Source organism: Heteronotia binoei, chromosome 13 (assembly GCF_032191835.1).
Source record: "Heteronotia binoei isolate CCM8104 ecotype False Entrance Well chromosome 13, APGP_CSIRO_Hbin_v1, whole genome shotgun sequence".
Classification (NCBI taxonomy): Eukaryota; Metazoa; Chordata; class Lepidosauria; order Squamata; family Gekkonidae; genus Heteronotia; species Heteronotia binoei.
The window spans coordinates 38,589,505-38,601,977 of NC_083235.1; positions in this window are offsets into that span (position 1 = coordinate 38,589,505).

Consider the following 12,473-nt stretch of genomic DNA (forward strand, 5'->3'; position numbering starts at 1 on the left):
CAGCGACGGACTGCAAACGCAGTCGGCTCCACTTCCTCCACCTTCGGACGCCTGCCAGCAGCAGAAGCTGGCTCATTCTTGGCTGTCTTCCCGGACACACCGATAACAGCACGCTGCCCGGCCGACACCCCCGGACAGCTCACGGCCGCAATTCTCTCTTGGAAGTCAAGCAGGTGGGCACAGACGTATTCCATGGTCAGGGTCGCTACGTCCACCGTCTCCAGAGAAGTTATCAGGGGAGTGTACTCAGGTGGCAACGACGACAGCAAAATGTACACTCTGTCGTCTGGAGCTACAGTCTTGCCTCTTGCCTCCAGCTCAACGAAACAGTCCGTTAGCCGTTTGATGTGATCTTTCACACACCCTCCAGCCGGCATAACGGTGCGGAACATCCTCCTTGTCAAGGCCATGAGGGAACCAGCAGTGGTGCTAACATGCACCGCACTCAACGCGTCCCAGGCAGCCTTGGGAGTGTCCTTCCCTCGCACATAAACCAGCTGGTCATCTCCTATAGATAGCACTATGTTGGCCAGTGCCTTATCCGATAACACAGTCTCGGCAGGAGATAAGTCAGCAGGGGGGTTACTCACGAACAGCCATTGCCCTTCACGCTTGAGGTAGTGTTGCATTCTCAGGCTCCACACCGCGTAGTTGGCTGAGGTGAGCTTCTCAACGGCTACTCCAAGCTGTTGCTGAGCCATCGTGCCGACTCCTCCTCACGGCTGGCTGCCGACGTCCCTCTGGCTCTCAAACAGAGAACGGTGGTGCTTCTGTGTCCTTCACCGGCGTTCCTCGCCTCCGGCTCTTTCCAAACTCACAGTCAGCTCAACTCTCAACTCTCTCCTCCGCGCAGCGGAACCGCCCTGGGCCCATAACCCTGTCGGAGCGGGAGTAGCAGAGTGAGGGAGATGACTTGCCCGACACAGGGCTTCAGGAAAGAAAATCAGGCAGACACGTGCAACTAGTGCCAAAAGGTGTATTAACATATATACACAACAAGTGCTCTCTTGTGCAGTCTATACAATATCACCTCCACGGACAAAGTGCTTCGCCTAACCACCATCTCACAGGGAGAGACCTGTGTGATGCACACACAGATCATATATAGTCCAAGCAGCCAATCCTGGCCGTGCTGACTCAGCAGATTGCATCACTTGGCTTCTGCCGGCTCAAGCCGGTCTGCTGATCAGGTCACTGTGACCTAGCCTGGCAGCTAGATCACCAGCTGTCATACTGTAGCTGTCAGACTGGGTTTATGTAGATTCTTGCTCCAACAAAAATAGCAGAAGTCATGACTGTCTGTCTCCCACTTTAAGTGTGAATGGAAGTAGAGGCATAATCACTTGGCAATCCCAATTCCACTCTCCCTGGTGGCTGAGGCGGCTGTCATGGAGTTGGCATCAGGGTTAACCAAGTGCTTTTTTTTATCCTTTTGGAAACCATCACAGCAGAAAACATCCAACCTGGTTGTCCTTTTTTTTCGTAAGAAAGCATGGAGAAGCATCTCTTAACTTTTGTCAGCTGAACAATATCAAACAAACAGTCCCCAAGTACATTGAACTTCCAGGGTCTTCTAAGAAAGGAAAGTGTGACAGGGTGGTTTTTGTTGTTGTTGGATCTTTTCATTGAGTTTTCAAATTAAAATGCCTTCACTGAATACTAACAAGCAATTTGCAGATTCTAGCTCCCATTAGCTGAAGATGGATCCAAGTGGTTGTTTTGTATAAATATAGAATATGGAAAGTATTAAATGTGGAATAGATGGCATAAAAGGCCTTGGAAATTGGCATATCATTTCCTGGGTAACTTTTGGAAATACCTTAAAATGCTATCGTGTCAGTTGACAAAGATGTCTGGTGCACAAAAATAAAACAGAAACAGACATTTAGCGGCTGTCTTCATTTCCTCTTCCTAACCTTTTAGTGCTCTAAATGCACACCTAATAGTCCAAATAGGCAAGCTACTTTACAGGGAGGAAAACAATCCACGGGGATGCCGGATGGTATAATTACCCTTATCTTTGCCAAGGAACATCAGAGCAATAGCGGCACACAGATCTATTGATGTTGTTTGTTCTAGCATATTACTAGAGGGGTTATTTTGGAATTACTTTATTGATAGTTTCATCTACAGTAGGATTTATCCTTTTTTAATAACACTTGGGGGTCAAGTCCCATTCTACAGAGGATATATACCTTTTCAATAACGTTTTGAGGTCAAGTCTGGTTCATTAGCTCTGGAAAATACAGAATCTGAACCAAAAAATCTGTGCAGCTCAGGACCAAGCTGTGGAACACATTCCTCTGGGTCCTGTCGAGTGTATGTATGCTTGGAGTTACCAGCTGAAAGGTATGTACCCAGGTGCATAGAAGAAGATGATGATATTGGATTCACAGTATGTCACAGAAGTGAGTACACCCTCTCACATTTTGAAAATATTTAAGTATATCTTTTAATGTGACAACACTGAAGAAATGACACGGCTACAATGTAAAGTAGTGAGTCTATAGCTTGTATAACAGTGTAAATGTCCTGTCCCCTCAAAATTATGCCATTAATGTCTAAACTGCTGGCAACAAAAGTGAATACACCCCTAAGTGATAATGTCCAAATGGGGCCCAAGTAACAGTTTTCCCTCCCTGGTGTCATGTGACTCGTTAGTGGTACAAGGTATCAGGTGTGAAGGGAGAGCAGGTTATCGCTCTCGCTCTCTCTCATACTGGTCACTGGAAGTGCCACATGGCACCTCATAGCAATGAACTCTCTGAGGATCTGAAAAAACAAATTGTTGCTCTACATAAAGATGGCCTAGGCTATAAGAAGATTGCCAAGACCCTGAAACTGAGCTGCAACATGGTGGCCAAGACCATACAGCTGTTTAACAGGAGAGGTTCCCCTCAGAATAGGCCTTGCCATAGTTGACCAAAGAAGTTGTGTGCCCTTGCTCAGCATCATATTCAGAGGTTGGCTTTGGGAAATAGACATATGAGTGCTGCTGGCATTACTACTAGTACCATACGCCGCATGCTGCATCAAAGTGGTCTGCAGGACTGTTGTCCCAGAAGGAAGTCTCCTAAAGATGATGCACAAGAAAGCCCGCAAACGGTTTGCAGCAGACAAGCAGACTAAGGACATGGATTTCTGGAACCATGTCTTGAGGTCCAATGAGACCAAGATAAACTTATTTGGTTCAGATGGTGTCAAGCGGGTGTGGCGGCAACCAGGGGAGGAGTACAAAGACAAGTGTGTCTTGCCTACAGTCAAGCATGGTGGTGGGAATGTCATGGTCTGGGGCTGCATGAGTACTGCCGGCACTGGGGAGCTACAGTTCATTGAGGGAACCATGAATGCCAACATGTACTATGACATATTGAAGCACAGCATGATCCCCTCCCTTTGGAGACTGGGCCACAGGGCATTATTCCAACATGATAACATTGTTACGACCCCAAACATACCTCCAAAACGACCACTGCCTTGCTAAAGAAGCTGAGGGTAAAGGTGATGGACTGGCCAAGCATGTCTCCGGACCTAAACCCTATTGAGCATCTGTGGGGCATCCTGAAACGCAAGGCTGAGGTGCGCAAGGTCTCTAACATCCACCAGCTACGTGACGTCATGGAGGTGTGGAAGAGGACTCCAATGGCAACCTGTGAAGCTCTGGTGAACTCTATGCCCAAGAGGGTTAAGGCAGTGCTGGAAAATAATGGTGGCCACACAAAATATTGACACTTTGGGCCCCATTTGGACATTATAACTTAGGGGTGTACTCACTTTTGTTGCCAGCAGTTTGTCGCATAATTCTGAGGGGACAGCACATTTACACTGTTAGACTCACTTCTTTACATTGTAGCCAAGTGTCATTTCTTCAGTGTTGTCACATGAAAAGATAAATATTTACAAAATGTGAGGGAGTGTACTCACTTCTGTGACATACTGTATACCCTGCCCTTCACTCTGAATCTCAGTGCCTCATAGCTGCTCATACTCTCCTTTATCTTTCTCCCCAACAGACACCTTGTGAGGTGGGTGGGGCTGAGAGGACTCTCATAGCAGCTGCCAGAGCTATGGCTGACCATTCCAGCAGGTGCAAGAGGAGTGGGCTCAAACCCAGTTCTCCCAGATAAGAGTCCACACACTTAAACTACTACACCAAACTGATTAGGAACTAATCAGGTTTGGGACCATAGCACACAGGGCTTCAGCCCTACACCTTGCCTTGGTTTTCCAACCTGAAACAGCACAGGAGATCCCTTATATGCTCTGCTGGAGAAACTGGCATGGAACAAGGAGCTGCAGACAAGTAGCTACAGTGGTGGTCGTTTCAGGAAAGGAAAATGGCAGGGGGAGATAACTTAAGCTTCCCTTTCCCTGTGCACTGCATTCCTAAACGAAGTCAGCCCCCATTCCACCTGACATTTCAACCTAGCAGTCCCAGTGCGTATCTGATTGACAGGCCCCCAGGGCAGACCCAGAAAAACTGCTTCACTCAGCAATCTAGGAACAGTGCAGAGAGACCGAGGCTCTTCCATTTGTTCTCCTATGGGGTTGAGATTGCCTTTTCTTGACAGGAAAATAAATGGTGGGAAAAGCTAAATGTATATGCTGCTAAAAGCACAAGCAAGGTCAATTAAAGTTTAGTTGTAGCAGTTGAATTGAAAAATGTGCTGATAGTTTATATGCTGGCTACTTACATTTTTAAAACAATATAGCTCTAGAACACAGTTGTGACAAATTTTCATCCACAAAAACAAGGGGAAATTTTGGGTCTGAGCAAGGAAATATTTGATGAAACCCATTTTGCTTACCTTTTTAATGCAGCCTTCACTGCCTGTTGAGCTGCTTTCTCTGGTGTTCACCTCTGAATCTATTTTAAAAATGGGCTTGTGCCAATCCTAGCCTATCAGCAATCACATTGGCTATGTGCTGATATAATGCCATGGCACAGCTAGTCAGATTTGGATATAATGCCATGGCACAGCTAGTCAGATTTGGCTATATGATGAAAGCATAAAGCCAAATCAGAAAGATGGGCAAGCATGGCCCTTGTCTAAGAATACCAACGATGTCACATAGCTAAACACACTTGATTATGTAATGTCAGAGTGAGGGCAATAGTTCCTGCCCTCACTGCGACTGATCAGTATCTACCCTGATTCAAAATATGCCTCCTATGTTCACTTGCACCTACAATATATATACCTTTCCCATTAACTACCACATGGCTATAATAGCTGTTGCATTTTCTGAGCCATGTATGTTTAGTTATACAGAACTCATAATGATGCAATATGATTTGTTAAATCCATTGCCAAAAAGATATTCACTTAACCTACTGTTCTACTCCTGGAGGGAAACCATTGGAATTCCATTATCTTGTGAATTAAATTTCAAATGCTCATCATGGTGTTTTTATGGAAGTTATCATTACATTACAGATGAAAATTCACACTGTGAGGCTGGACTCCAATAAAGGAAACCTGGGAAGATAATGGATAGCTACTTTTTATGATGTATGAAGTAGCAATTTCTGTTGTATTCAGGAAAAAAAATACATTTTGGTAGCCTATAAAGAATTCCCTTTTTAAGTTACCAACAAAAACTGAAACTTCAATAGTCACCTTGTATTTGAAGGAATATGTGGCCTCTTGTGAGAGCTGGGGGGAACTGTGCCCTTTGGATGACCTTTGATGACTTTTATAAATCTCAATTAAAAAAGAAAACCTTCTGCACATTTAAATAACAGCCACTGTATCAAGTGTTACTCTGGTCTCACTCCACTGGAAACTTCTGTGGAATATGCCCAACGAAGGGAACACAGAGATTAATAGTGCTTCTGAAGGGAAAATATCAAGGGTGGGGGGAGGTTGTACCCTGCTGAGCATGATTGATGGCCTCTAAACTGGGATGAAAAATATGAGTCTAAAGGATTTAAAAACAAAACAAAACCCAACCCTTTCTGCATGCTATTCCCCTACTGCCTCCTCTGATATTTGTCCCAATAGCAAAACATATGCGTAACTCTAGGGAAAGTGTATAACGGCGAACTTTGACCTCTCTTTTGTCCAATGGAGGGGGATTAACGTTAGGGAAACCGCATGAAGGAAAAGCTCAGTCTCCTTCTAGTGCTGCAGGACCAGTCCTGCCCGCACTGGTGCTCATCATGGAAATTCAGAGTGATGTATTACCTAATTTGGCTGATAGCTCTAACTGATCTGCATACAAGGCCAAAGTGAGAAGATGGCAGTAATATTTTCCATGGCAGTTTTGAAGAACAGCCTTGGATATGCATCCAGGTCACAATTCAACCCCTCAGGTTTTCTGTGTTTCTGCAGGTGTGCAACTGCAACACACACCTGGGTTAGGCAGGCTGGGGACAAGACCTATGAAGGTAATAGGGTTGCCAATGTTGGAGATCTCTCAGAATTATAACCAGTCTCCAGAATACAGAGATCAGCTTCTGCCTAAATGGCAGTTTTGGAGGGCAGACTCTGTAGCATTATACCTCCCTAAGTTCTGTCCCCAAACCCCACCCTCCCCAAGCTCCACCCCCAAATCTCCAGGAATTCCTAAACCTAATCATAGAAGTCCCCTTTAGTACTAAATAAATGTCAACTTTCTCTCCACCTTTATTCCTGTCTCCACAAAGGGGAAGAGGGTGATGCTTAATCTTGTCATGTAGAAAAGGTTTTGTAAAAGATCTGCACCCAGCCTGCAAACTGAAGTCAGTTAGGCAGAGGGTTAGAGGTCACCCAGAAAGCTTTCATGAGAGAGAGTGGGGATTCAAACCTGGTCTTGCAAATCTAATTTTGACACAATGACTGCTACCCCACACTAGCTTTACTTCAAAAATCCTTCCAAATTAGGCCAGTATGACTCCCATATCACAGAATGGAGCTACAGCTGAAAGCCTCATACAGAAACAGATCCAAGTGGGCAGCCATGTTGGTCTGAAGTAGTTGAACAAAGCAGGAGTCAAGTGGCATCTTTAAGACCAATCAAGTTTTATTCAGAACGTAAGCTTTCGTGTGCTCTCTAAGCACACCTCATCAGATCACCTCGTCTGATGAAGTGTGCTTAGAGAGCACACTAAAGCTTACGTTCTGAATAAAACTTGGTTGGTCTTAAAGGTGCCACTTGACTCCTGCTTTGTTCATACAGAAACAGTCCACTTCAATTTCTTTGGAGGGAAGCAGCACCTAATCCCTTCTTAATGGGTACAGACCTTCATTAGTGGGGTGTGTAAGCTACTCATTTAATTCGTTCCAGAATCTAAAAATGGACCAAATGAAAATAAATCATCATAAATAATGACAAGCAAGCCAGAAAGGATTACAGCTTCTTTTTTTGTGTGTGCGAGAGAAAAACTGCTTTTACAAAAAGACAGGGAGATTCACTCCTTCCATTCAACACAACAATTCTGAAATAAGACAGATCAACTAGTTAATTTGCCAGTTGCTAAATACTCAGGACAAGAATTAGTGCTTCTAAGAAAGAAAGAAAAAGAAAGTTCTGTACAAAAATGGATTTTGTTTTTTACATCCTATTGAGGCACATGAAATACAAACCCAGTTCTATTTCATATGTACACATTTACAATAGATCAGGGCAAACACAGCAAAATGAAGGAAGACCCCCCCCACCAAATAAAATGACTGTCAAAAATATATAAAATCTGCAATGAACAGTTGATCATAGGTGAAAAAGAATTCTGTACACACTCATGACAGGCAAGTCAAAAGGCACAATACTAGAACCTATAATCATGCAAAACGATTAAAAAATAAAAATCCTTTCTTGTAAGTACAATCTGTGCAACAAAGCAAAACGAATGGCTCCCACAGTAAAGGTTTACAGTAATTCTCAGTATAGGATCAGTACTGAAACACACTGGAGTGCAACGTATGTAATGTTTAGCTGGGTTTTTATTCATATGGGTTGAAGCTGCTCTCTTCTGTCCTGCTAGCTTCAAAGGGCAGTGTTAATTATACAGGTTGGGGATGGGTAATGGATAAAAGCCAAGAGTTTTGTACAGTTTCAGTTTTTAGGATGGAAATGTATTGCAGGGACTTTCTCCCCCCCCCCCCCAGTTCTCCCTGTTATGATATTACTTGTGTAAGCACCTGGCTGCTTGAATAAGACTGCTCCACAGTCTACCCATGTTTACCCTTCATCCCAGTTCCTCATATCTTCACTAGCACAGAGCAGACATTAACACAAACATTAGATGGATTTTCCAGCATCTGAGGTGGCAGCAGCTGAATGCCAACACACCTACCAAATGAGTCCCTTCCTCTCCCACAACTCAAGTTGGCTTCTGACTGTCCAGTTTCCCATCAAAAATAGAAAGGGAGAGGAGAAACAACATCCCATTTTTTAAAAATTGCAGAAATTGAAAGGCAACATTCACATTTAAAATGCACATATTTCAAAATATGTAGGGGTTGTATATTTGGTCTCAAATATATAGTAAAATAGGATTTTGTTCTAGCTCAAGCCTTTGCCACTGTGGCTCACTGGCAAGGGGAAAAATATTACACAGGTGGTTGGTTAGGTGAGTGTTACTTCCTGAGTCTGGGCAGCTTTAATGATACTTAAAGGAAAGGATGTAACTTGATATCCTGAATTCCATCACATTCCAAAGTATCCTTGGCTTTGGAAATTTCTATCTAACCCAACCTATTTCATCCATAACTGCAAGTCAACATCATGACTTTTCATCAAAATTTAGACATGGTGAATATGTCTTGGAAGCAACTGGAGATTCCTACAAGTTTTCCAATTGCCCTTACAAATGGCAACACACTCTGTCATTCAAAGATGCTGCTCTTCTTTTCATAGTTTGAGCTCCAGGGCCTTTAAGGTCAATGGTGCTGGATTGGGGGCGGGGGGAGAGAAACTGGAAATGCAAAGAAGTATTTTCAAGCTGTTATCTGGTTTAAATATATGTGAGGTACTCATAGCACATAAAGCCATCCACATATTAAATCAACCCATATTAAAGCAAACCTACTCTGGGCAGCAGTCATTAATTTCAATACCTTGGCCCATTCTACTTGGCACTGGGCATTAATGGAAATAATCATGTGATGCTACATCAGCAGATTTTCATCTGAGTAAGCACACTAAGATTTTGGCAACGTAACAGGGAATCTTTATTTGGGGGAAAGGTTTGGCAGGTTCTCTAGGTCCTTCCACTTTTTGTGGTGGTGAAACCACAGAACCATTAGGGCATCATATCCCTCCAAACAGAGAGCCAAGCTGGTTGCAAAGTCTCGTTATTATTGAGCAGAAGAGTATTGCATCCATGACTGCACTTACAGAGTGGGTCGCGCAAGAGGTCTATAGACTACACTGATCCCTTTGCTGAGATTTGTCAAAGATCTGACCAGATAATGGGAATGCAAAGAAGCTAGGAGTACCCCTTCTTGCCAGCATTCCAAATCACTTCATTCAGAGGACACTGCAACAATGAAGAAGGGAACTTGCATGAAATTATGGGCCGCCCTATATATTTAGAAGAATTGCTTCTTGCAAGGGAGGAGAATTTCATCCAAGTCCACAGGGCTGCTAAAAGCCCAAATGGGGTCCAGAAAAATTTTCTTCTGTGGCCTCCTCCTTACACCAAACCCCAAAATCACTTTTGAAAATCACATGACATGCTTGGCTCCATGCCCAAGGGTCCCAAATATCTGCATGTAGCAGCATCTGAACCAACTCAAAGATACAGAAAAAGAGGGAGTGAGGCTTGAGGAGTCCAACTCAAGGGCAGCTCCTGGAATCCTGTCTAAATGTATCTTGCAAGAAAACTGTCCATCCTCATGGACTGTTAACAGCCCCCCCCCCCCCCCCCCGATAAGGAATTAGAGCAGTCTTCAAGATATTACTCATTCATCCCTCTTACTTCCTGAATCCAGTCTATATGAAGCCAACTCTTTGCCCATCCTTGACAGGTTGCCAGGGAAGAAGATCCCATGAACCCCTTGGCCCTTGTTCCAGTCTTACAATGAAAAATGAATGCTCAGCCCTAATGTGTTGGCTATAGTCTGAGCCCAGTATTCTTACAGTCCCTGGAAAGGCACAGAAGAAGACTTCTTAAGTGTATTCTTTAGGCTAAAACACTAATCTCCTTTGTCTTTTTAAAATGTTCCCATCCCAAACCTTTTTCAGCAGGTTCCCCTCAAATGGATTTTTTTTTTAAAAAAATGAAGCTTAGGCTTCTTTCCCCAAGGCTTCTATCCCTTCCTTGATGCTATTTTAAACCATGCATGGTGCCAAAGTACTCATCTGATAATCTGCTAGCAAAGCCCTCCACTACCAGATGGTCCAAAGCCACTGTATAGAAATTCTTCTTTTGGAAACCATTTCTAATTCAGTGGCCAAATCACAGGCCCAGAGATAGCTATCACTTATCAGAATGTAAGAGCTGTGCTGCCAACAAAAAACAGATATGTCTACTGACCCCTTTATGGCTACACTAAGGCACAGAAGACACAGGAGCTTCAAGCGACTGAATTGGCACTGGCAGAACTATCCAAACAGCATAACTGATAGCAGCAACAAAGACATTGGCACATTTCTCACAAAAGGCCCATTTAAAGATTGTATCCAACATTCTTTGGGTTTAAATCTCAAGGAGTCATCATCCATTTCCTTCTAGTGAATACTGGAATCCTAACTGGAACCATCCTTGACACAAGCAATCTGAACTATACATTATAATGCTTCCAGCAATGTGGCTTTCTCGATCTCCCTTCAGAGCGGTTTCCACGTTCCCCAGGTCAGAACAAGTTACTCTCAAGTTTAACATCTCTGTCATTGTTCCATCTCCTGCCCCCCAGCAAAGGCAATTTCTCTCTCCTGCTCATCAACATCTCCCTCTCAGTCTTCTCAAACGTCAACATGCCCAGTTCTTTCAGTTTTTCCAATAAGACACGCAGTTAAAAACTGCATGAAAACAAACATTCAAATCCTCTCTCCCACCAGCTCCACCAATCCATGACAATAATCACTCATAGACCAAAAATGTCTAGATCATATAGAATGTTGGAATGCCCATCTAGCATTCCCCCAAAGACAGTTAGGTTATAGGTATTGTATATTTTGTTAATCACTCCAAGGAGAGCCAAGGTGAACATATACTACACAGTTATTGATTAATGAACATTAGCTTAGTAAGGGAAGGTGATTCAAGGACTGAATTCCTCATCATTTGTTCAGTGGGATGGATAAATGGATGATGCATACTTTTCACTCTTCCAAAGAACATTTTAAAAAGGCATTAAGTAGTTCCAGTCCATGCTTGAGACTTGGTAAATGCCCCTAACATGCACTGGAAAAGTTTGGAGCGGGGGGGGGGGGGAGCTTACACTAGATTGCTATAAAACAATGTGACCATGTTGAATTGATCAGTGACAAACACAAGGGTAATTTTAGGATAACTTTGGAATTTGAGTAGCAGATGGCATTAAGTGTAATGTGGTTTGCATCTGCTACTCTTACCTTCAGTACTCATCCCATAGATGTGCTGTTACATTATTCACATTACTAAAATCATACATCCCACAATCTCCCTTTCAATGGTACAAGGACACTGGTTCAAGCAATGTTTATTTTTCATCTATTAAGTATGTTAAATATTCTTTCTGGTCTCGCATCATTCTTATTCTTTCACTCAATTGTCTTGTTTCTTTCTGTAGCAATTCATTCTTATCATGTACCACCTTCCTCTTATTCCTTTCAGCTTGCAACCTTACTTGGCCCTATTAATTTCTTACTGTTCAGGATCTCACTCCTTTCTCTTTCTTCCCTTGGATTTATCATTCTATGGTCTGGATTGGATCCAGACTAAATTTTCTATTCACATCAGGCACTTGTCATGGCTTCCCCCAACCCACTGATCACCCAAAATGCTGCTCCTGGGGGACAGACTGCCCCCCAAGACAGTATGAGAGGGAAATCAGAGATCTGCAGCAGGAAGGGAGAACTGATGGAAATCACCCCACCACTTCCATTAGTGGGAAATTTAGCTAGGCTCTGCTTAGTTTTATCTCCTGGTCTGGCCTCCCGTTTCCTTGGCACTATCTCATTTTTGTTCACTTGCTTCAGCAGCCCCCTATGCCTAGAACTCTGGAATATTTCTTTCTTCTTTTAAAATCTACTTATCTTACATATTTTTTTAAAAAAATGTGCTATAGCTTTTTATTCAGAACCTATTGTGAGAGCCCCATTTGATCAGACCAGTGGTCTATCTAGGTCAGTACAGTTTCCTACACTGAACAGATGCTTCAGAAGGCCCACAAGGAGAAGTGCAGGGGTACATAACCTCCGAACATGGAGGTTCCATTGAGCTATCATGGCTAACAGCGAATGATGGACCCATGTTTTATGTGTTGGCCTGGCCAATCTCTTGAACCCAGTTTATGTTGCTTTTCTACTCTTCTTCCCTCACTCACTCTGTTCTCTTTTAGACC